At 49.7% G+C, this 24,556-nt stretch overlaps 1 protein-coding gene and 1 long non-coding RNA gene across 2 annotated transcripts in view; both read left to right on the top strand.

Moving 5' to 3' along the window:
* LOC122381035 (inaD-like protein) overlaps positions 1–24,556 on the top strand; it is a 197,914-nt gene that overhangs the window by 47,015 nt on the left and 126,343 nt on the right. The window lies entirely within an intron of this gene.
* Positions 1,464–23,135, top strand: LOC122381030. The gene is made up of 4 exons (XR_006256452.1): positions 1,464–1,597; positions 3,554–3,662; positions 22,597–22,705; positions 22,989–23,135. It is a non-coding gene; the product is annotated as an uncharacterized LOC122381030 (long non-coding RNA).

Raw genomic sequence — 24,556 nt, 5'->3', positions numbered from 1 at the left:
CACAAGGCGAATGCATAACGGAGGGGCGTTGGAACGTTGCGGGAACCGGGGAGGTATTTTAATGTGGTTGCATACCACCATTGTTATGTTGATTGGTCTACAGACTCCATTCTTTTATACCTCGATGCATCCTAGGCCTGGATGGTGCGTACATTCGTGGAACGATCACCCCGTCCGACGTCCGTGGTCGAAGCTGTCATAGTATTAAAGACACTAAGACGGGTGCAATAACGGCGATCCGATCCCGTCTCTGGCGAATCTAGAGGGGTCGTAAGGACCCAGGCCGAATCTGACCATCTATTTTTAGGGAAACAGGGTGGGTGAATTAATAACCGATGGCTTGAGAGAAGATGAGAAGGGATCCCGTCGTCGATTGTTGTTTGACAGACAACACATGTTGTACTGTGCGTATGACCATCAGAGGTAATGCCTGAACGTAGGCAATCATAATTGGTCTGTCATACTGTTTATAGGAATATAAAATGGTAATGGAGATCATTGAGGATATGATCTCTACATTACGGGAATTCACTAATTACTAGGGCCCATAGGGGCACCGCCGGGGCTGTTGTTTTACCATCGGTCCCAGGCAACTCCAGGGAGCTGCAGTACCCGGCGGCCAAAGCGTCCACCTCGTCGACTCGCAGGCCCTGTGGGATTCCGTGATGCTTTAGTGCTTCACCCACAGAAGCATGGGCATAGCAGTAGGATGTGGGGCTAGGTGTCTGTCCACCTTTTCAGTGAAAGAACACCGTATACAGCGCCTGGTCCCGCCGAAGCTCGGTATCGACCGTGACTTATTCACAACTGGCGGATTCAGGAAGCGGTCTTGGACACTGCGGGGGCTTACCCCAAAAAGGTTTCTCGGAATTAATTTAAAAAACTTGGATTTCGATTCCTTGCGCACTGCTGTGCTGTGTGATTAACCAACATATCCTCAAAAAAGTTGTGAAGTTTTCTTTTATTCTCGAAAAGCGATTTCGGGCGCTGCCCTGGTTGTGGGGGAAGACATTTGCCCTAAAATTCCCCTGGATCCGCCAGTGGGTTGCCCCACTCCGAGCTTGACTAAGAACTTCTTCAAACCCCACCAGAAACCGATGGTAAGATGAATTTAAATCCAGTAACTCATCTCTGTCTGCCCGCCTAAATATACTACACATGGTACGGCACCCGGCCCTGTCGGAGCTATGAGCCGATCGTGATATTTTCGGCTTTCCCCATCCCAAGCTCGATTAGAAACGTTCTCCTTCCCCACCCGATTGCTGATGTCAATTCAAATTCAATGCCTCATCTCTGTCTGCCCGACCATAACCCATTCATTGCACACCGTTCAGCGCCCGGCCCCGCCAGAAGTATCCTAGCGCGCTGAGCAGTTGCCTCCAGCCGCGTCATCGCGAGGCCCCGCGCGGCCCATAAATGAATACATTGCGCGAATAGCCGTGTCGCCCCCCTGCGGTGGTTTTCAAATGTCGGGTTTTTGCCGCGGCGTAGATTCAGTGATAATTGTGGAAATTTATTAGTTTCACTGTAAATTGGGTGAGGTTATCGATAAATTTTGATATTGGACCTAGATCTTTACCGTAGTTCCTCTTGGTTCGTAAGTATTTGTGGCGGACTGGTAAGTGAGGTGTGCGCGTGCGCACAGTTTGCCTCAGTTTGGTTCTCCGGACTCGGCTCAATTTCAAATGATATATTGACTGCCTTTTTTTGTAGAATTTCATGCGACATGTCATATAATTCACTTGTTTGCCCTGCTAGACCCACGTGTGAGGCTCGAGTTTGAATTCACTGCACAATATGAATGGGTTCTTGTAGGTACTATCTGTTGGGCAGAATTTAGTTCAGGCCGGATATAATTGCAAACAGTCCAAAAAAAATATAAGTTATTCAGTATATATTACTTGATATAATGAGTGGTTACTTTTGCCATGATCAAATAATTAAAACATCAAATAATTTAAACAATACAGAGATTCCGAAATGCGGGTGAGTTGCTCAGGTCCCTGCAGGGCGGAGGGTGGACCATTCTAAATCAAGATTAAGTTGGTAGCCTTATTTCTTGGCTGGTATTTTAAAGGAAATTTGGATAAGCCAAATTTTGATGCCTTCCTGATATACCTGTTACAATTTAGTAATAGTCTGCCACCTTCAAATTCCAACTAGGTAGGTATTCATCAAAATCAGCAACCACAGTCAATGCAGTGATGACGTTCGGTAATTTGTCATGTTGCTGTCCCTGATGCTAGGTAATGGGGCGTATCACTGGCCAATCTTGTTAACGAGCATGGTCAATTTCGAGTAAGATTAGCCCTATATTGCATGGGATCAAGTCCACAGACTATTCCTTGTACTTAATTTTTTTTTGTATGGGGCCAACCCGTTCAGTAATTCCCATCAACCAGACTAAGTGATAGACAAAAGGAATTACTATGAGCTCACATGAAATGGCTTTAGCAGTGTTATCTTGGTCTGTGCCGCCCATTAATGGCTGGGGAGTTATTGTATTAGCTAATGATTGGTCAAATTTTAGCAATTGTCTGAATTAGATGGCACAAGGAGCTGTTCCTATTAACCTTTCTGGTCATGATGAGAATTTAACTGTTAAGTTTATTTCTTGGCTGACACCAATGTAAATGGAAGAAAAACTGTGACTGAATTTGGGCGTTGTTCGCCTGTTATAACCTAATGCCGGTTCGTAATAGTCGGGCCTCCGTAATTTCAAAATACTCCTCCAAACTATAACCACAGTGGTGATATTCAGTAGCTTTCCATGTTGCACATGAGATCGGGGTGGAGGTTATCTGAGGTTCGGCGCGGCAAGGTCATATGGTTGTTCCTGCTCATCAGTCATCAACTGTGTCAATAGCAACAGGACGGCGATCCTTGATGTTTACCAGGCCAGCTGTGGGGAGTGCTTGTGGCAAAGAAAATGAATTAACTCACCTTGGTGTATGTTAACAGAGCTATCATGTAATCCTTCTAATTTACATATCTGAATGATTTAACAAACGTTTGTGCAAGGGGTGTAATCAAAATACCTTCTATGGAGATGTTGATCTCAGGCTTGAAGAAGGGCTGGGATTCACATTTCGTTAGTTTGTCTCTGGCTGTTAAGTCCTTGATGCGATGTGATGGAGCATGTCTGACTAATCTTGTTCAGGTGCGATTTTCAAACCCAAACGCGATTGGTTGCCCAAATTTGAGTGGGATCACGCCTACGTCCTGTTCATTGTGTCAAAATTTATCTTTGTGCGGGGATCAACCATTCACATAATTGCCATCAATCAGTGAAGAGATTGCAAAAAAAAAAAGGGTTCAATTATCATGAGCTTACATGAAATGATGTTTAAAAGAAATTTCACCTAAGGCTATCACCTATGGTTGGTGGCCTCACAAATTTATCTAAATTTTGGTACACAGAAGTTGAACCTACAGCCAATTGAAACCATCAAACACTTAAAAATTCACTCGAACTGGACTGATACAACGAGCAAATGACACCGAAGGTAGACCAGGCGCACTTAACCTGACTCGAATTATCATTTCTTCCCAGTCAGGATGATCAAACGGCGTGCCGGATTGATCGCGTCGGGGGCACAACTGAGAGCTGTGTAAATCGCCACGCTTCTCCGGTCGGCGGTGGTATCAGCTGCATCCATGGCGTGAGATTCAACGAGTTCTTTGATCGATCTGCGTCGTTAAGAATAAGATCAGATCAATCTGGCTCTCAAGAGATACCTAGTGTAATTCACCCAGCTGCTAGAACCTTGAGATATTATTATGCTTGCAAGGGTTAATTTTGGTTAATTCAGGTTAATTCAAAGTTGTTAATGTATTAAGATACCGGAATAAGGCAGAGCTTTGCGTCGTTATCACGATTTTTCTGACTCACTGATAAGCTTATACGCACAATCATGGATGGGATCACCACTGCGATCTCTCACGGCAGGGCTGGAAACTAAAGCTTGGTATACCGGACGCTAGGTGGCGAGCGAGTGCTTAGCTTGTCTGCGTGGTGGCACTGGCAACGGAACGCACAGGGCCGACGTTAGAGATGTAGGTGGCGCTGGCAGCGTGTCGTTCTGACCAGGGATCACTCCGCATATGGAATTGACGCTTGTGCATGCCCAAGTGGCCCTTCCCTTTCGTGCTGGTGAAAACCCGAGCTAACCGCATCGCACTGAGGTCTAATTATGAACGTTACTGAGTTCGTTGCACGAACCCCTTTGTCGTGGTTGAATAATTTTAAGGTCGTGCCGCGCGTTCAGGGGCCTGGGAAGGCGATACTTAAACTTGATAAGACAAACATGATTTAGAATGCTGATTACTACGGAGTGGGAAACCCTATCACTTGTCCTGTAACCTCTTCTTGTTAGAGAAATCCTGCATTAACACGTATTGAACGGTTTGTAATACGTATTGAACGGTTCGATGTAAATGTGACCACTTTGCGTTCCTCGAAGCAACGTAAGGCGTCTATCATGGGTATGACAAAAATGCGTAATAGTAAGCTATGACTGGTTTGGGTTCTCAATGCAAGGATAAATGTAACCGATCGCTTGAAGGTATCCTTGCCCGGGGACCAAGCGCTGAATTCACAGGACAAGTCTTGACGATATGTAATGAGGCGCATTTCTGATTTCACCTTCCGTTAAAAGTTGGTTTTATTGACTCCTTGAGACTTTCATTAATAGACGGCATTATATTAGGCGCTCGAGTCACTATTGGCGGCGATTTTTCGTTAAATGTCGATTCAAGTCTAGGGTGCGTGTGTTCGTCACGGCTTTCTGAACGCTGATGGTAATTAGGCGAAACAAGGCATGAATTGGTGGGCTGACGGTTGGTGAGGCGGGTATTCACTTACAGGTGAAAAAAAGAACATTTTGGAACTTCGCATAAACATAAAATATTGTATGCTAGTGACTGGAATTAGTACCAAATGACAGTTCATTTCGTGAAAATTCTGGACGACATTAATCTTATCTGCTTTCGGTATACCCAATGGACCGCACAATGAAGTGTTGCTGACTCAAATCTGGGTTATAAGCCAAGCCAGGCGCTCATAGCTCCGTCGTGGTGACAGTTGACCCCCTGGCCCGACCGACCGCTCCGCTGCGTGTACATAGTGTTCAACCCTGGTCGCTCTGTGCGTGGTGCGCGGCGTCATGTTTTGACCATCTGACCACTAATCGTAAGTGGTTGTTTCTGGCGTCAGTGACCTCCTTGATACTCGTCTCGCAACGCAAAATAGCTACCCCTTCCCCTTTCCCAGACAGGTTGTTTAAATTTTCACGCTTTATTTTACACTACACGGACAATTAATGACAAACTAACCAATGTGCTATTGGTAAATCGTACTCGAGATTGTCAACTTGTCAATCCCGTTGTTTACTTAAACCTAACCCTAACAGGCGCGGCCTACCTTAATGCTTAATTCTAGACTTAATTAGTGACAGCATCGCGGCGCATCAAGTGACACGTTACCAAATGGTTTCGACCATTGGCGGCGCGCTGGCCCGACGGACGGGGACCGGTGCCGCATGACGTCACTTAATGATGTCAGAACTTTCACCCCTCCTATCCGGTCCTCACACCTACCCCCGGCCCTGGCGGTCGCGTACAAAGGAGCGTAAATGGTTGGCAAATGGTCCCGGCTCCGACACAAAATGTAAATGGACCATTGCCGCACCCGGCAGTGCGGCGCCGTCGAACAATCCCCATCACCCTACCCCCAGCTGTTACATCTGCTAATGGTGGCAAGGCCTGACCCTACGGGACGGTAGGTCTAGACTGGGGTAGACGCCCGGTAGATATGGGGGGGAGGGGGAGAGAATGCGTGTGTGGTGGGCATGGCTGGAGGGCTGGGAGTGGCAGGCAGCTTTCTGCTGGCGACTCACTTGAATTTTGGCGGCGTCGAAGATTGGTCTTGTTCTTGATGAGTGTTGCACCAGAGAGTCAGAGGAAGAGAGCACTGGTCCAGCCGGCAGAGACTCCCCGGGTGTTCTGTGTCTCTCCTCTTCTGCGGTCCGATTTTATTCCTTTGGTTATCCGGTTCCGGCGGGGGGTCGATTTCTGTGACCGGGACAGTTAATCGGTCCTTTCCTGGCTGATCTCCGGCGGCAGCCCCTGACCGGGGCTTCGAGAGGAAGCACGTCCGGCGTGGCCGAAGCTTCGGATTTCTCCCCTCCTCCGCTGTTTCCGCTGGAGTCGGCCCCCGTTGCCGGTGTCGGATGTGACGTTTTCACACTCGATTTCCGCCGGGTGTCGGTTCTGGGCTGCGCCGGATGCGACGTTTCCTTTACACCAGCCTGCACCGGATGCCCTTCCTGCCCTGGCTGTAGCGATGGTGGGGGCGGCTGGCCCATACAGCTGCTGCGAACGGATGTCATGGCGCCGGAGTGTCTCGGACTGGCTCGGCGCCGGATGGTTTGTGTGTACTCCACCCGTCGGCGAACGTTTGATCTCGGGGCGTCAGCCGCCTTAATGGCAGCAGCTGCTCGGGCGTGTGACCCGGTCTCCTCCTTGGCTCCGGCGTCCCGGCAGACAGGGTACTATGTGAGGCAGTTTATATGTATGAAAAAGGTGAGATTTTGACGAAAAAAAAAATGTCACAGCATTCAGCTGTTACATTTTCAGGCTTCTTCTTTTAATTGTGCCCTCACAATTGAAGTGGAGTGTCTTGTACGAAGGTCCGGAGGCCTTGTGACTTGCAGATCCGCGTGTTCCCTCGATGTCTTGGGCGGCGACGCCTGCTTCTGTGACCATTAAGAAGCGGGATGGGTGGGTTTTTGGTTTTGGACGATAGGGTGAGTGGCTCTGGGGTCTTCTAGTGGCTGGACGTTGTGACTGGACTGGATGTGAATTTCCCTTGAGGCCAGACCCTTGCCACCCCTTACCTTAACCTAGCTTACATGATATACGCCCCCGCCCCTATTCCCCGAACGTTTCCCTACATTTCTAGGGTAGAGTCCCGACAGGTCGGCCGGTCGGTACACACTACACACCTGTTGCCTTCTCAGGTGGCAGGCGCCCTTCACTACTTAAACCTATCACACACACCGCGCGCGCATCATCACATCTGTACATCACCCCCACACATTTGCCCGTAGTCCAGCGTGGCTCGCCTGTGGCAACTTGGGTGCGGAGTCCTGGGCCTTGCCTCCAGTTCGTCGCCTGGCGAGGCCCTTCGGTCGGTTGGGTCCATTCCGGTTCAGCTTGCGTAGTCGTGTAGCCCGAGCCCTTGACGCTGGGCCCTGGGCGCTTTACGGCAGCGCCCTTGCCTCCTCCTCCTCCTTGGTGGCGACGTTGTTCATCTGGTTCCTGTGGCAACTCGGGTGCGGAGTCCTGGGCCTTGCCTCCAGTTCGTCGCCTGGCGAGGCCCTTCGGTCGGTTGGGTCCATTCCGGTTCAGCTGGCGTAGTCGTGTAGCCCGAGCCCTTGACGCTGGGCCCTGGGCGCTTTACGGCAGCGCCCTTGCCTCCTCCTCCTCCTTGGTGGCGACGTTGTTCATCTGGTTCCTGAGAAAAAAACGTGGGGTTTTGGGAATCGCTGGGGGGGAAGGAATGGATCACTTGGGTCCTGTGCATGACCCTTGGAATGGGTAGGATGGCTGAAAGGAAGTTACCTTTTGAGGATTGGTCCTTTGGATAGGATATTTCGTCCTTGCCGATTACAGCAGCTCTTCGCACTTTTCTTGTAGCTCCCGAATTTGTTTCTGTACCGTAGCGACCCTTGAGGCTTCTTCTTTTGCTTCGGCCATTGCCCGTTCCAGGGAACTCATTCGTGTCTGCAGCGAAATGATGGCTGAGTTCGGGCTTTCGGAATTGATTGGGGCGGATACTGTCGGAGGGCTTTGGATGACGTGTGTGCTGTTGGGTGTGACATTTCTGCGGCATAGGAAGATGGCGAGGATCACCACTCCAACCACTCCCAGTGTTCCAATGGAGATTGAAGTGTGGCCAATCACTGAGACTTCGCGGACGTCACTGGTCGGCTTCTGGTCCCACTCGGCCATTTTCCTTTCCAACTCGGACAGTTTGGGAGCCTCTTCGTCGGACGCTGGCATGGTGTCAATTATCTGTTCCAGGACAGTTTGGTCGAGATCCTTTGTAGCCGGAAGACGTTTGAAGATTGCTGAGACGTTCAGGTTCAACTTGAAGTGTGTCAGGTCCTCTAGGTCAAAGTCCCTGGCTTGTGCCTCTCCTCTCAGATGGGCCGGTATGATATACTGGTCTCCTATCGCCGCACATCCGGGTGGCAGGGAGAAAACTCCGGTGCCCTGAAGTCTGAATCCTTTGGAAGGCTCATTGTCTTTGGCGCATTGCATGGCGAAAAGTTCCTCTTGAGGGAGGGCGTAGAGCCACTGGTGGTCTGACAGCGAGTAAACTTGGGGTTTCGTCCGGACGATCCTCCGGGTACAGTCTTGGTCAGCTGCTGCACGGTCGTCTCTAAATGCATGGTATAGGCATCCCTTGCGTGTTTCTCTGATGAGGGGTGCGAATCGCTGGCAAATTGTCTTCTTGGTGGTCGTTTTGCATTGTTCGACGTCTTCTTGGGTGATTTCAATGTGAAGTCGCTGGTCGTTTGAAATGGCGAAAAACTCCGCGCCAACATCCGTCTGCAGAGCTATTGTCGAGTTCATAAAGTGAGTCGGTATGGATGTGACATGGTACATGAAAAAGTCACCGTAGTTCTGGCTTTTCAGGGGAATTTGGACGTGTACCTCCCATCCATCACTAGAAGCAATCGCCGCAATGTCGAGTACGTTGTAGATTTCCGCTGGCGTGTCTGTAAGGGTCACTGCGGTGGTCCATCCGGTCGGAAGGTGTTGTTTGATGTCTATCAGAATGGCCCTCAAGCTCTTTGGGTGTAGTATGGTTGGGGTGACTTTTCCTTGTTGGGTGTGCGCCATGGCTAGTACGATTTTCTGTACCTCATGGCGGAAGGCCATCACTGCTGCGCCGGCTGTTCTAATCGCTGAAGAAACAAGCTGTGTGAGGTCGATCTCGTTCCGGATGTTATGTCTGGCTTCTCGGGCTGCAACTAAAGTGACTTCCAGGGTCGCGGTCTTCTCTGCCAGTCGAGCAATATTCTGCCTGTTCGTCTTTTGGTCTTTTGACAGTGTACCGATCAGAGTTGTTTGTAGCCCAACGATGTGATGTAACTGTCCCACCTTGGCTTCTACCTTCTTCACTTCTTGATGAATCCTTTGGGTGTCTTTCTCCGTGGATGTACCAAAAAGCCACTTCAGACCATCTCCAAGGAATGGTATCAGGGCTCGCTCCCTCCGGCTGAGTCTTAGTTCGCTGCGAAGTTCCAGGATTTCCTGCTCGGCGGCTTCTACCTCGGCTTCCATCCATATCTTCTCGTGTTTCCAGGTTTCCATTACTCCTTTAAGGAATTCGGTCTTTCTTATTTCTTCTTCGCGCGTCCCGTGCGGATTAGGGAAATTTGCGGCTTGATCGAGTAAGTCTGTTAGGGTTTTGGTGATGTCTTGAAATTGTTTCCGCAGATATGTGGCCTGGTCGTGTACATCTTTGTGGTGGAACCTCACCACTGCCGTCCAGACACCGGTGGCCAGCAACAGAGGTCCCCTTGGTTGGAACAGCAGCCCGCTGTGCAGGCCCGGAATAACCCTTTCGCGTTCCTCGGTGCCGTCTCCCGGTTCCTGCAGCGAGTTGGAGGTGTCGAGACACATCCAGATGATGAGCAGCCAAGTTCCCATGTTGATGATCTGTCGTGGCTTCATCTTGTCGATCCTGCAACAATGGAGAGGTTGTTAAGCACTCTCATCTTCGTTTCGTCGCGCGTTTCTTTCTCTGATCCGTTCCGAGCGTCGAATTATGGGGATTTCCCGAGGTCTGGTTGTCCGGCCCCGTCGTGTTCTGGGTTGGTAGGTTGATGAGGCTCCCCGGTTTTCATCTAATGTGGCGCGGAGGCTGGCCCTTCCCTGCCGTGGTGTCCCCGTCCGAGGTGTACCGCTATCAGAGCTGTCCTCGAGATTGTGAGTGGGGTCGACCCTGAGCTGTGGTGGTGGATTGGGTTCGGTTGTGGCATGGGCATTGTGGGTGTGGTCCGCCACCATCCCTCCACTGGCTCCTCCTTGTTCGTCTCTGGCCTCCTCGTCCATTCGGTGTTCGTCACGAGCTCGAATCCTTTCAGATCTTCTAAGCGCTGGTTGGTCAGGTGGCCCATCTCGTAGGGTCTCTGGCTGGGGAGGTCTAGGAGCGTTGTGGTCCTCCTCTAGCGAGATGGGATGGCGCGCCGTGTTGACCAGTGGGACCTCGTCTTGCGGTGTTGTCGGGCCGCGCTCTGTTCTTTGGCCGGGGCTGCGACTGACTGTTTCTTGGGATGATCGAGAGGTTGGAGGACCCTGGTGGGTTCTCTCACTTGGCTCGCCTGTATTCTCCCGGGCTGGTGGTGCTAGATCGACGTCTGGTGCAGCTGGAGAGGTAGTTGTTGGTGACGCGGGAGGCGTGTGGAAGGCTTCTGCTCCTTCATTGTTCTCGTCTTGCTCTTCCGTCTCGGTATCTTCTAGACCAGACCAGTGTTCCGGGAATGGTCGGTAGCCCTTCTTCTCCCGCTGCCAGGTTTCTAGAGGGGAGAGGCCTGTTGCTGTGGCTTGTGAGGCCTGGCCTCCGGGTGTATCTTCGTCTTCACACGGCCAAATGTGAACTGGCTTTTGCAGCTTCAGTCGGTCGAGGTGGACTCTCAGGATCTTCCCACGTCGATTGGGGTGTTCGATTTTGTAGTTGAGAGGCCCGACTTTCTCCAGAATTCTGTATCCGGGCTTCCAGGGTGGGTGTAGTTTCTTGGTTTGTCCAACCAACCGGAACTCTCTCGTCCAACAGCATCACCTCGTCCCCTACGTCGAAGCTGCGGTCCTTGCAGCCGCGGTCATGATACTGCTTCTGTCTCGTGTGAGCTTCTTGTAGCTGTGCTTGGACCCGTTCAAAAGCAGCGTGCATTCTGACCACCATTGCCGGTTTGCTCGTCAGCACTAGATTGTCTGGATCCTCTTCTGATCGGATGAGCAGATCTAGCGGTTCCCGTGATTGTCGTCCGAACATGAGGAAGAATGCTGTCTCCTTGGTGCTCTCCTGCACCGCCGTTCGGTATGCGTACATGACGTAGGGCAGGTGGACGTCCCAGTCCCGCTGATGTTCTTGTACGAATGCCCGAAGCATCGATGCCAACGTTCGGTTGAATCTCTCACAGAGACCGTCGAACTGTGGGTGGTACGGGGTGGTGAAGAGGTGGGTGATCTCCAGGAGCGAGCATAGCTGCTGCATCAGCTTTGCTCTAAAGTTTGGCCCGTTGTCGGTGATCAGTTTCGCCGGAAAACCGTACTCGAGGAATTTCTGCATGAGCGCTTCCGCTGTGGTCTCTGCTGTTTGGTCCTTCACAGCTAAAGCGAGGACGTACCGGGTGAGGTAGTCGGTGACGATGATCACGTACTTGTTTCCGGCCCTTGTCTGGGGCAGGGGTCCGAGGACGTCCACGGCGATGGTGTGCCAGGCTCCCCAGGGCTTTGGGAGCATACCCAACGGGGCTTTGATTTTTCTGCCTCGGTCTTTCTCTTGGCATGTTTGACATCCTGCAATGTACTTGGTACACTGGGCGTGCATGTGCTTGAAATGATACTTTTCCCTCAATTTGGCGAGCGTTTTCGTAAGCTTGAGATGCCCGGCGTGAGCATCTGCTACCGCTGTCTTTGCGAGACGGGCCGGGAGTAGAGGCTTGCATGTTTCTGTTCCGATTGCATCTCTGTCGATCTTTTCCAGCACTCCGTCGGTGGCGATTCGAATTGTGTCCTTTTCCACCCATTTCGGTAGGGGTCGTTGGTTGTTGATGGCGTCCCTGATTTCGGAACAGTCGGGGTCTTGCTGTTGCTCTTGTTTCAGCAGTTGCCTCCCGAGGCTTTCCGATGCTGTTGTGATGTCTGCCGCTTCTCTTCCCGAGGTTTGTTCGGTCTGTATGCTGTTGATGTCTCGGTCCCGGACGAGGCTGTTCCTTCTCTTCTCAGATCTTCTGAGGGGCTGGATGTCGCCTCCTGGTGTTGCGCGTGATGTTTCTTCGCCTTCCGTCCCCATTGTTGGCCTTGATGGCGTGTCTTCTTGGATTTCCACCGGCCTGCGGTCACTCTCTGAGACCACTCGTCTGCTCTTGGGTGCACTGAGGTCCTGATCCCTTGAGGGCGTTGTCCTGTCCTCCATGGCAGAGTGTGTTTCAGCCGTTGCGTTGGAATAGCAGAGTTCTTCTTGTTTTTCGTCGGTCTCTTCCTGGTACATCCTGGACAGGAAATCGACATTCCGATGCATGCTCCCTGGCTTGTGTATGATGTCCAAGTCGTACTCCTGGAGAGCCATCTTCCATCGCTGAAGACGTGGGTTCCCGTTCTTCATATCCAGCAACCATTTGAGTGCCCAGTGATCGGTGGCCACCGTGGTCTTTCTCCCGAGGATGTAGGTTCGGAAGTGCTGGACAGCCCATACGAGAGCCAGGCACTCGAGTTCACAGGCCGAGAACTTTTCTTCGTTGGCGGTGGTGCGCCGAGATGCGTACCCGATGACCCTCTCTTTCTTCTCACTCTCCTTCTTTTGGCCTAGGATTGCCCCCAGTCCGGTCGAGCTCCCGTCGGTCATCAAGATGAATGGCTGTGAGAAGTCTGGGAGGGCGAGCACTGGTTCTTGGGTGAGAACCTGCTTCAGGTCGGCGAAGGCGTCCTCCTGTTTCTTTCCCCATTCGAAGGGCACGGTTGTTTTTGTGAGGTCCGTGAGTGGTTTTGCCCTCCTGCTGAAGTCTGGGACGAAGCAGCGGTAGTAGGAAGCCATGCCGATGAAGGAGCGTACCTCTCGGCGTGTTGTTGGAGGCGGCAGGTTGCGGATCTTTTCCACATTGTCAGGGTCGGGGCGGAGCTCTCCTACGGAGATCCGGTGGCCCAAGTAGGTGACGCTCTCTTTGGCGAAGGCGCACTTGGAGGGCTTCAGTTTGATGCCAGCTTCGCTCAGTCTGCCGAAGATCAGCTTCAGGTGCTCAAGGTGTTCTTCAAAGTTCTTCGAATAGCAAATAATGTCGTCGATGAAGCAGTGGCAGAACTTTCCTGTGTAGCCCGACAGGACGTGGGACATCAGGCGCTGGTACGTCGCAGGTGCTCCCTTGAGGCCGAACGGCAATTTAAGGAACTGGAACAAGCCCAGGAAGCATCGGAATGCTGTCTTCGGTCGGTCCTCGGCCGCCACTTTCACTTGCCAGTACCCTTGTTGGCAGTCCAGGCAACTGAAAATAGTTGCTTCTCCCAGCGTGTCGAAGATCTCGTTGTGTGCTACCGGGAGTGGGTAGTGGTCGGGTTTTGTGACCTCATTCAACCCTCGATAATCGACGCAGAACCGTAGTTCACCTATTTTCTTGGGTACCAGCACCACTCCGGCTGCGTAGGGTGAAACCGATGGCTCAATTACCCCTTTTTCCAGCATGTCCCGAACTTCTGTTTCCATGAACTCTCTTTGTGTTTGTGCTACTTGGTAGGCCGGTCTTCGAATTGGTTTGTTAGAGGTCAGCTCGATCCGGTGCTCGATGAGTTCACAGGTCCCCAGTTCTCCGTTCCAGGAAAAGCATTCCGAATGTTCTTCGATCAAGTTTTGAAGTTGTTTTCTTTGCTCCGGGTTCAGCGTTCCGGTATCGAGGATCTCCAGATCTCTTTTTTCTTCTTTCCTTCCTGCTGTGGCAGACGTTGGGGTGTTTTCTTCGCTGATGTGTTGACTGCTTGAGCTCTTTGATGTTGGCAGTTTTTGCTCGTGGCCTTCAACGTTTTCCTCTTGGGTGGTGGATTGCCTGGGTAGTTGGTCCGCTTGTTGGCGATTTTTCCTGGGCTGATCCTGACCCCGTTGCTGACGGCTCTGCTCACCTGCTGGCTTTCTTGTGGCACGGCTTGATTTTCCCCGGTCACTGGTTGCTCGAGTTGTATCCTTGGGGCGTTCCTTTTCCGTCTGGGACCGTTCAACTTGGTCCACTGTGTCTCCGATGCTGGTTAGGTAGAGGCCCACGCTCTCTTCTGGGGTGTCATCTTTCCCGTTCTCCAGTTTGATTTTGTTGGTTGGAGAGAGCCAGAGTGTTCTGTTGGCTGCGTCGATGACGATGTTGTTCTTTTGGATAAAGTCAAATCCGATTATGGCGTCATAGTGAAGCTCTGTACACATAAAAGCGTCGTGTTTCTTCCTTTCTCCTCCTAACTCGAATTCCACTGCTGCTTCTTGGGTGACCGGTATTACATGACCTGAGGCGGACCGAAGGACCACGCCCACTGCTTGGGAGGCTTGCTGTTCATGATGTCCGATGAGTGAGGATCTCACGATGGTGACCATAGATCCAGTGTCCACTAGAACCAGTGCCGGTTTTCCCTGGATCCTCGCTCGACAGGTACACGTTTTGATGTGTTGGTTAGCATCTCGTGATGTTGACGGCGCTATGTAGTTGGTCTCGATGACGTGGTCGGTCATCACCTCCTCCTCTAGGTGGATCGAAGGGGCGTTTCGTCCATTCGTCGCCGGCTGGTCCCCTAATACAGCCGGCGGTAGCCGTTTCCCTGCTGGCGTTGGCTGGTAGGGCACTCGAAGGCCCGGTGTCCCGGGCGGTGGCAGTTAAAGCATAGGTTCAGGGTCAGGTCCCTCTCCCGCCTGGCCTGGTTGTCGTAGCCGCCGACCCTCCTGCCGTTCGGGAGCTCGGCGCGCCGCCATTCCCGTGCGGTGGTCGGACCGTTCTGGAATCGGGCTTGCCTTGGGAGGGGCAGTTGTTCCCGGTATTGAGGCCGGGCATCAGAAGAGTTACCGTTGGGACGGGGCGTCGCTCGGTTGGGATAGTATTTTCGGCGTGCTCCCCCTTGTTCGTCCTCGTCTCCCTCGTATTCGTCTTCTGATCTTTCGGTTACACCAGCGGGTCCGGGCTTTTGTTTCTTGGTCCTGGATGCTTCTGTTCCTTTTTCTTTCTTCTCCTTTCGTTCTTCATCTCGCATCTCCAGCGCGGCTACGATTTTCTCTACCAGTCCGGTCGTTGTAGGCTCGGGAAATCCTTTCACATAGCAGCTGAGGACTTCCTCCTCCCGGTGGCTGGCCTCCACTGCCTCTTCTTCCGCTGCGGTTTTAACTGCATCGTCGAACGTCTTACATTTCCTCCTCCATACCATCTGGCGTAGGTTGCTCCTTAGTCCCCTGACGAAGTTGGTCCTTCTCATGAAGTCCAAGAGATTTTTTCTTGCTTCCTTCTGGGCCGTCTCGGCGATCAGCTTCTGTTCCGCAGTCATTGGTTCCTCTCCTTCTTCCTTTATGCCCAAGGGCTCCGATCCCAGAGCCCTCAGCGACAGCATGCGCACCGTTTGGGCCCATTCTTGGACGGTTTTTGAGCCTTGGGTGCCCGTGTTGAGGAGGAATTGATGCCACTGCTCCTTTCCTGCTGTCTCGAAGCGGTCTTTCAGTGCCACCTGAAGCTCCGGCCATGATGTGATCTTTCCTTCGGATTTCAGCTGCTCTGCGTGTTCACCGGCCTCACCCCGCAGACGGAACATGGCTGCCTTGAACGTCGCGTCGTCGGTCCAGCCGGCGAACTCTGCTGCCCTGTTGACCATTTGGATCCATTCTTGTAGGTTCTGCTGACCGTCGAAGTTGTCCACCGATCCGATCATCCTGGATCGCTCCATGATCCTGGAATACACAGAAGGGTTGGTTTCTTTTAGTGACCTTCTTCTTGGTATCGACGCAACATATGCATTGATCTCTTCCATCTTTGATCCTGCTCTTGTGGTAATGTGGATTCAATAAATACATATGTGTGCATGTATGCGTTAAATTGTTTTGTGAATGACCAAATTGTAGCCTTTGTTTTGTTTGCACTCTGGATTCATTCCTACAAGTGTTTCCTTTTTTCGGCGCGTTGCTCTGCTGTCAATTTCTCCTGTCTTCGATCGTGTTCCTTTTTGGGCTCTTGTATGCGCAACTCTGCTGATTGCATGTTGCATGCAACTGGACTGCAACTCCTCTTCCTCCTCTGGACTGTTTGATGATGTCCTGTCCTGTCAGTGAGTACAATCTGTTTCTTCTCTATTGCTCGTTCAGTCTTCGGTCTTGATTTTTTTTAAGTTCGGGTATGTGCAACTCTGCTGATTTCATGTTGCATGCAACAAAGCCATTGCCCCACGTTGGGCGCCACGAATGTGATGTTGCCCCCTTGGGGTTCCGTAAGCGGTGGGGAGTATGTTTTCAAAAAAATTATTGTGTAATAAAACTTCGTTCATCGGGGGTGTTTTTTATCTTCCGAGATGGATGCCGACCTGCGCCGTGCTCTGGAACAACCTCAGGTGAGTGGTTTCGGCTGGTAGATCCTCAAATGGTTGATTAACGAGTTGATTTTCTTGCTGTTTGACTTCTCTCTTGTTCAAACGTAATTACACACCCATTTTTAATTGATGATCGGTCCGTTGGTTTCAAGCTGGCCGATTCCTTTCCGCCACCGTTCCTTGCGCCTGGGGCTCGTCACAAACAATATTTATAATGAGGCTGGCTTGTCGCTTGTCAACATATAGTCTTCCTGCCTGGGATGGTGTCTGCATCATAAGGAATTTTGGGATGTGGAAGTCTCCCCCTATCAACAATTTTGATGCCTCCCGTAAGGGTCAGCCCCTTAGCCACCGTCTGATTAGGGTAAAATACGAATCAATCCTTCTATTTCTCCCCCTTTTTGTCCTACTCAAAAAAATCACATCCCCGTTTGAGGTCACCTTTATGCTGAGGGTCAAATCTCCCGCTGGTCCTTACTCTACTGACGCATACATCAATCTGTTCACCGACGCACACTTCCTTCCATACAACGCTCATCCCACTACAATGAATTTCCTTCCGAGTTGACCTCTCGGCCCCTCCCAGCAATAATTCTACTCCCTCCAGCGGTGCATAGAAGTGCCTTAAACGTAAGTTTGTTTGCTTTTTTTTGGAGTCCGTGCTAAAGGTAAGGGGGATTAAAAGAGATAATTATCGTCTCAATCTTACCTCACAACGACTTATTGCGCCCTACTGTAACCTTGGATCTCTTGGTGCCCGTCCTAGCACCCTCCCTTGGCCCATCTCGGCCCACTTAACCTAGAACCCTACATCACTCGACCCGGATTACTTGTCTAAAGTTACGACGCAGTGTAGCGACTGGTTATTAGCGTTCGTCGACGGGTGTGATTGGCTCTTTCTCCCCTGCCGCTCACGGCACATCTCTGATTCCCTACTAAAACCCCGCAGCCGGACGTTGGTTACTAACCCCTGCAGCCCTTCTGTGAGAGACTGTCTTACGCGTTTTCACCTAACGAACCGGTGGACACAACCCCTGCCGCCCCGACGACCGCAGTCTCGCTGGGCTCATAGTCAGGTACCTACTCAGTACTCTCATGTAGTCATGGCACCCGCAAGTGGCGCCCTTGAATCATTGACCGGTGTGACTCGAAGACTCCATGACTGAACCTATCCTACAATTTTATCCGACGCCGTGGAATTCTGTCCTGCAGATGTGTGTTCAAGCGCGTTAGCGTCATGAGTGATGTATTCTGCGATCATTCCGACGGTGGACTTACCTCATTCCGGCGGTATTGCTTCCTTCGCCTTATTCCCTATCATCTTCGTATTTGTCACTCACCTTCAGTGGTACGCTCCCTCGCACTGTCTGGCTCTCTACCTTCTGAACTCACCTCTTTGTTTGGGCGTCTTATGGCGTCCTATTTGCTCCACTATCTTTTACTTATTTCTTTTCAACGAGGGACCATCCCAGTCCAAGCAGGTTTCGACGTATCAGAGAGTTAGAAGCACATAGAAGTGCTGCAACATACCTCCTCTTCGGCTAGCATCAACCTTTACTTCCTTGCATGTCCCTGGTCTTCATTGTTAGAGATATCTAAGTATCCCACGGAAATCGGTTGGGCATTCCCCTTACCTGTCTAGTTCATGAAGGTGTATGTCAATGTCCATTAGTCATCTTGTCGAGATTCATCTTAATTGCAGTTGTGACTTGTACGTGTCGAATAACGAGGAACAGTCACGTAACTTTAATTTCCACGACAATTGTTACACCCGTCAGTACGCCCATAATTTGGTAAGCATCATGGACTTCCACCAGTGACGTCATTTATTTCTTATGATTGCTCAGTGTTGAGCTTGGCAAGGGAGTTGACTCGTGACGTCTTTAAATCGTGGCCCTTGGAGAATGGCGTCAAGATAACTCCCACAGATAGGTCCGATTAATTTGGGGGAGCCCTGGACGAAGTTCCAAGACGGAGTACTGCGCCGGCAGCGAAATAGGGCCCAGGCTAAACCATATAATTTTTTTGCTGGAGGGAGAAAAAAATATTCTACACACAAAAATTTGTACATCAGGGAACGATTCGCGATTTCCTCAATTTAATCAAGGAACCCATATAGACAAAGATCTAAACCCTTCAAGCGTTTGTTCCAACCCCCATTATATCTTCGGTCACGTGATCGCCTTGGTAAATCCTTGTATTTGCAATGTTGTGACTTTAACAAAACAAAAAAATGTGTAATACCCTTTGAACCGTAATCGTGTAACCGCATTTCAAAATTTTGTATAACTTTACTTAACAAATAAACAAAAGAACGTGATATTTCGGGGTCTGTGTTTTGGCCAGTCCTTTTGCGACTCAGATTCTTTACCTACCTTATGGCCTGATAAGCAGATGGGCTTATGTAAACGAATCATTGAACCTACTGGGGCCGAAACTTTATCCCTCTTTCACTCCCGGATTATGATATCCTGGCAGGAACTTTGGCAGTTTGCGCAACAACTGTGTGGTGAAGGAAAAACTTTACGCCCGGCCAACACCGCAGACCTCGGCTACCAAATCGCGCTCGGCTGGCATATCTTGCTCTCGCAATTCCCTGACCTTGAACCCACGGTGGTTCAAGGCTATAGAACTCCAGGTAAGGACACCAGCCGTTTGACCTTGAACGCCGCCGGCCGGCCGATGACGTCATTGGAGGCAAGCCGGCTCGGCGGACACACAAGGCGAATGCATAACGGAGGGGCGTTGGAACGTTGCGGGAACCGGGGAGGTATTTTAATGTGGTTGCATACCACCATTGTTATGTTGATTGGTCTACAGACTCCATTCTTTTATACCTCGATGCATCCTAGGCCTGGATGGTGCGTACATTCGTGGAACGATCACCCCGTCCGACGTCCGTGGTCGAAGCTGTCATAGTATTAAAGACACTAAGACGGGTGCAATAACGGCGATCCGATCCCGTCTCTGGCGAATCTAGAGGGGTCGTAAGGACCCAGGCCGAATCTGACCATCTATTTTTAGGGAAACAGGGTGGGTGAATTAATAACCGATGGCTTGAGAGAAGATGAGAAGGGATCCCGTCGTCGATTGTTGTTTGACAGACAACACATGTTGTACTGTGCGTATGACCATCAGAGGTAATGCCTGAACGTAGGCAATCATAATTGGTCTGTCATACTGTTTATAGGAATATAAAATGGTAATGGAGATCATTGAGGATATGATCTCTACATTACGGGAATTCACTAATTACTAGGGCCCATAGGGGCACCGCCGGGGCTGTTGTTTTACCATCGGTCCCAGGCAACTCCAGGGAGCTGCAGTACCCGGCGGCCAAAGCGTCCACCTCGTCGACTCGCAGGCCCTGTGGGATTCCGTGATGCTTTAGTGCTTCACCCACAGAAGCATGGGCATAGCAGTAGGATGTGGGGCTAGGTGTCTGTCCACCTTTTCAGTGAAAGAACACCGTATACAGCGCCTGGTCCCGCCGAAGCTCGGTATCGACCGTGACTTATTCACAACTGGCGGATTCAGGAAGCGGTCTTGGACACTGCGGGGGCTTACCCCAAAAAGGTTTCTCGGAATTAATTTAAAAAACTTGGATTTCGATTCCTTGCGCACTGCTGTGCTGTGTGATTAACCAACATATCCTCAAAAAAGTTGTGAAGTTTTCTTTTATTCTCGAAAAGCGATTTCGGGCGCTGCCCTGGTTGTGGGGGAAGACATTTGCCCTAAAATTCCCCTGGATCCGCCAGTGGGTTGCCCCACTCCGAGCTTGACTAAGAACTTCTTCAAACCCCACCAGAAACCGATGGTAAGATGAATTTAAATCCAGTAACTCATCTCTGTCTGCCCGCCTAAATATACTACACATGGTACGGCACCCGGCCCTGTCGGAGCTATGAGCCGATCGTGATATTTTCGGCTTTCCCCATCCCAAGCTCGATTAGAAACGTTCTCCTTCCCCACCCGATTGCTGATGTCAATTCAAATTCAATGCCTCATCTCTGTCTGCCCGACCATAACCCATTCATTGCACACCGTTCAGCGCCCGGCCCCGCCAGAAGTATCCTAGCGCGCTGAGCAGTTGCCTCCAGCCGCGTCATCGCGAGGCCCCGCGCGGCCCATAAATGAATACATTGCGCGAATAGCCGTGTCGCCCCCCTGCGGTGGTTTTCAAATGTCGGGTTTTTGCCGCGGCGTAGATTCAGTGATAATTGTGGAAATTTATTAGTTTCACTGTAAATTGGGTGAGGTTATCGATAAATTTTGATATTGGACCTAGATCTTTACCGTAGTTCCTCTTGGTTCGTAAGTATTTGTGGCGGACTGGTAAGTGAGGTGTGCGCGTGCGCACAGTTTGCCTCAGTTTGGTTCTCCGGACTCGGCTCAATTTCAAATGATATATTGACTGCCTTTTTTTGTAGAATTTCATGCGACATGTCATATAATTCACTTGTTTGCCCTGCTAGACCCACGTGTGAGGCTCGAGTTTGAATTCACTGCACAATATGAATGGGTTCTTGTAGGTACTATCTGTTGGGCAGAATTTAGTTCAGGCCGGATATAATTGCAAACAGTCCAAAAAAAATATAAGTTATTCAGTATATATTACTTGATATAATGAGTGGTTACTTTTGCCATGATCAAATAATTAAAACATCAAATAATTTAAACAATACAGAGATTCCGAAATGCGGGTGAGTTGCTCAGGTCCCTGCAGGGCGGAGGGTGGACCATTCTAAATCAAGATTAAGTTGGTAGCCTTATTTCTTGGCTGGTATTTTAAAGGAAATTTGGATAAGCCAAATTTTGATGCCTTCCTGATATACCTGTTACAATTTAGTAATAGTCTGCCACCTTCAAATTCCAACTAGGTAGGTATTCATCAAAATCAGCAACCACAGTCAATGCAGTGATGACGTTCGGTAATTTGTCATGTTGCTGTCCCTGATGCTAGGTAATGGGGCGTATCACTGGCCAATCTTGTTAACGAGCATGGTCAATTTCGAGTAAGATTAGCCCTATATTGCATGGGATCAAGTCCACAGACTATTCCTTGTACTTAATTTTTTTTTGTATGGGGCCAACCCGTTCAGTAATTCCCATCAACCAGACTAAGTGATAGACAAAAGGAATTACTATGAGCTCACATGAAATGGCTTTAGCAGTGTTATCTTGGTCTGTGCCGCCCATTAATGGCTGGGGAGTTATTGTATTAGCTAATGATTGGTCAAATTTTAGCAATTGTCTGAATTAGATGGCACAAGGAGCTGTTCCTATTAACCTTTCTGGTCATGATGAGAATTTAACTGTTAAGTTTATTTCTTGGCTGACACCAATGTAAATGGAAGAAAAACTGTGACTGAATTTGGGCGTTGTTCGCCTGTTATAACCTAATGCCGGTTCGTAATAGTCGGGCCTCCGTAATTTCAAAATACTCCTCCAAACTATAACCACAGTGGTGATATTCAGTAGCTTTCCATGTTGCACATGAGATCGGGGTGGAGGTTATCTGAGGTTCGGCGCGGCAAGGTCATATGGTTGTTCCTGCTCATCAGTCATCAACTGTGTCAATAGCAACAGGACGGCGATCCTTGATGTTTACCAGGCCAGCTGTGGGGAGTGCTTGTGGCAAAGAAAATGAATTAACTCACCTTGGTGTATGTTAACAGAGCTATCATGTAATCCTTCTAATTTACATATCTGAATGATTTAACAAACGTTTGTGCAAGGGGTGTAATCAAAATACCTTCTATGGAGATGTTGATCTCAGGCTTGAAGAAGGGCTGGGATTCACATTTCGTTAGTTTGTCTCTGGCTGTTAAGTCCTTGATGCGATGTGATGGAGCATGTCTGACTAATCTTGTTCAGGTGCGATTTTCAAACCCAAACGCGATTGGTTGCCCAAATTTGAGTGGGATCACGCCTACGTCCTGTTCATTGTGTCAAAATTTATCTTTGTGCGGGGATCAACCATTCACATAATTGCCATCAATCAGTGAAGAGATTGCAAAAAAAAAAAGGGTTCAATTATCATGAGCTTACATGAAATGATGTTTAAAAGAAATTTCACCTAAGGCTATCACCTATGGTTGGTGGCCTCACAAATTTATCTAAATTTTGGTACACAGAAGTTGAACCTACAGCCAATTGAAACCATCAAACACTTAAAAATTCACTCGAACTGGACTGATACAACGAGCAAATGACACCGAAGGTAGACCAGGCGCACTTAACCTGACTCGAATTATCATTTCTTCCCAGTCAGGATGATCAAACGGCGTGCCGGATTGATCGCGTCGGGGGCACAACTGAGAGCTGTGTAAATCGCCACGCTTCTCCGGTCGGCGGTGGTATCAGCTGCATCCATGGCGTGAGATTCAACGAGTTCTTTGATCGATCTGCGTCGTTAAGAATAAGATCAGATCAATCTGGCTCTCAAGAGATAGTGTAATTCACCCAGCTGCTAGAACCTTGAGATATTATTATGCTTGCAAGGGTTAATTTTGGTTAATTCAGGTTAATTCAAAGTTGTTAATGTATTAAGATACCGGAATAAGGCAGAGCTTTGCGTCGTTATCACGATTTTTCTGACTCACTGATAAGCTTATACGCACAATCATGGATGGGATCACCACTGCGATCTCTCACGGCAGGGCTGGAAACTAAAGCTTGGTATACCGGACGCTAGGTGGCGAGCGAGTGCTTAGCTTGTCTGCGTGGTGGCACTGGCAACGGAACGCACAGGGCCGACGTTAGAGATGTAGGTGGCGCTGGCAGCGTGTCGTTCTGACCAGGGATCACTCCGCATATGGAATTGACGCTTGTGCATGCCCAAGTGGCCCTTCCCTTTCGTGCTGGTGAAAACCCGAGCTAACCGCATCGCACTGAGGTCTAATTATGAACGTTACTGAGTTCGTTGCACGAACCCCTTTGTCGTGGTTGAATAATTTTAAGGTCGTGCCGCGCGTTCAGGGGCCTGGGAAGGCGATACTTAAACTTGATAAGACAAACATGATTTAGAATGCTGATTACTACGGAGTGGGAAACCCTATCACTTGTCCTGTAACCTCTTCTTGTTAGAGAAATCCTGCATTAACACGTATTGAACGGTTTGTAATACGTATTGAACGGTTCGATGTAAATGTGACCACTTTGCGTTCCTCGAAGCAACGTAAGGCGTCTATCATGGGTATGACAAAAATGCGTAATAGTAAGCTATGACTGGTTTGGGTTCTCAATGCAAGGATAAATGTAACCGATCGCTTGAAGGTATCCTTGCCCGGGGACCAAGCGCTGAATTCACAGGACAAGTCTTGACGATATGTAATGAGGCGCATTTCTGATTTCACCTTCCGTTAAAAGTTGGTTTTATTGACTCCTTGAGACTTTCATTAATAGACGGCATTATATTAGGCGCTCGAGTCACTATTGGCGGCGATTTTTCGTTAAATGTCGATTCAAGTCTAGGGTGCGTGTGTTCGTCACGGCTTTCTGAACGCTGATGGTAATTAGGCGAAACAAGGCATGAATTGGTGGGCTGACGGTTGGTGAGGCGGGTATTCACTTACAGGTGAAAAAAAGAACATTTTGGAACTTCGCATAAACATAAAATATTGTATGCTAGTGACTGGAATTAGTACCAAATGACAGTTCATTTCGTGAAAATTCTGGACGACATTAATCTTATCTGCTTTCGGTATACCCAATGGACCGCACAATGAAGTGTTGCTGACTCAAATCTGGGTTATAAGCCAAGCCAGGCGCTCATAGCTCCGTCGTGGTGACAGTTGACCCCCTGGCCCGACCGACCGCTCCGCTGCGTGTACATAGTGTTCAACCCTGGTCGCTCTGTGCGTGGTGCGCGGCGTCATGTTTTGACCATCTGACCACTAATCGTAAGTGGTTGTTTCTGGCGTCAGTGACCTCCTTGATACTCGTCTCGCAACGCAAAATAGCTACCCCTTCCCCTTTCCCAGACAGGTTGTTTAAATTTTCACGCTTTATTTTACACTACACGGACAATTAATGACAAACTAACCAATGTGCTATTGGTAAATCGTACTCGAGATTGTCAACTTGTCAATCCCGTTGTTTACTTAAACCTAACCCTAACAGGCGCGGCCTACCTTAATGCTTAATTCTAGACTTAATTAGTGACAGCATCGCGGCGCATCAAGTGACACGTTACCAAATGGTTTCGACCATTGGCGGCGCGCTGGCC

This window comes from Amphibalanus amphitrite, unplaced genomic scaffold (assembly GCF_019059575.1).
Source record: "Amphibalanus amphitrite isolate SeventyFive unplaced genomic scaffold, NRLGWU_Aamphi_draft 000112F_arrow, whole genome shotgun sequence".
NCBI lineage: Eukaryota > Metazoa > Arthropoda > Thecostraca > Balanomorpha > Balanidae > Amphibalanus > Amphibalanus amphitrite.
Note: the sequence above shows the minus strand (reverse complement) of the source record. Positions and strands in the feature narration are given on the sequence as shown.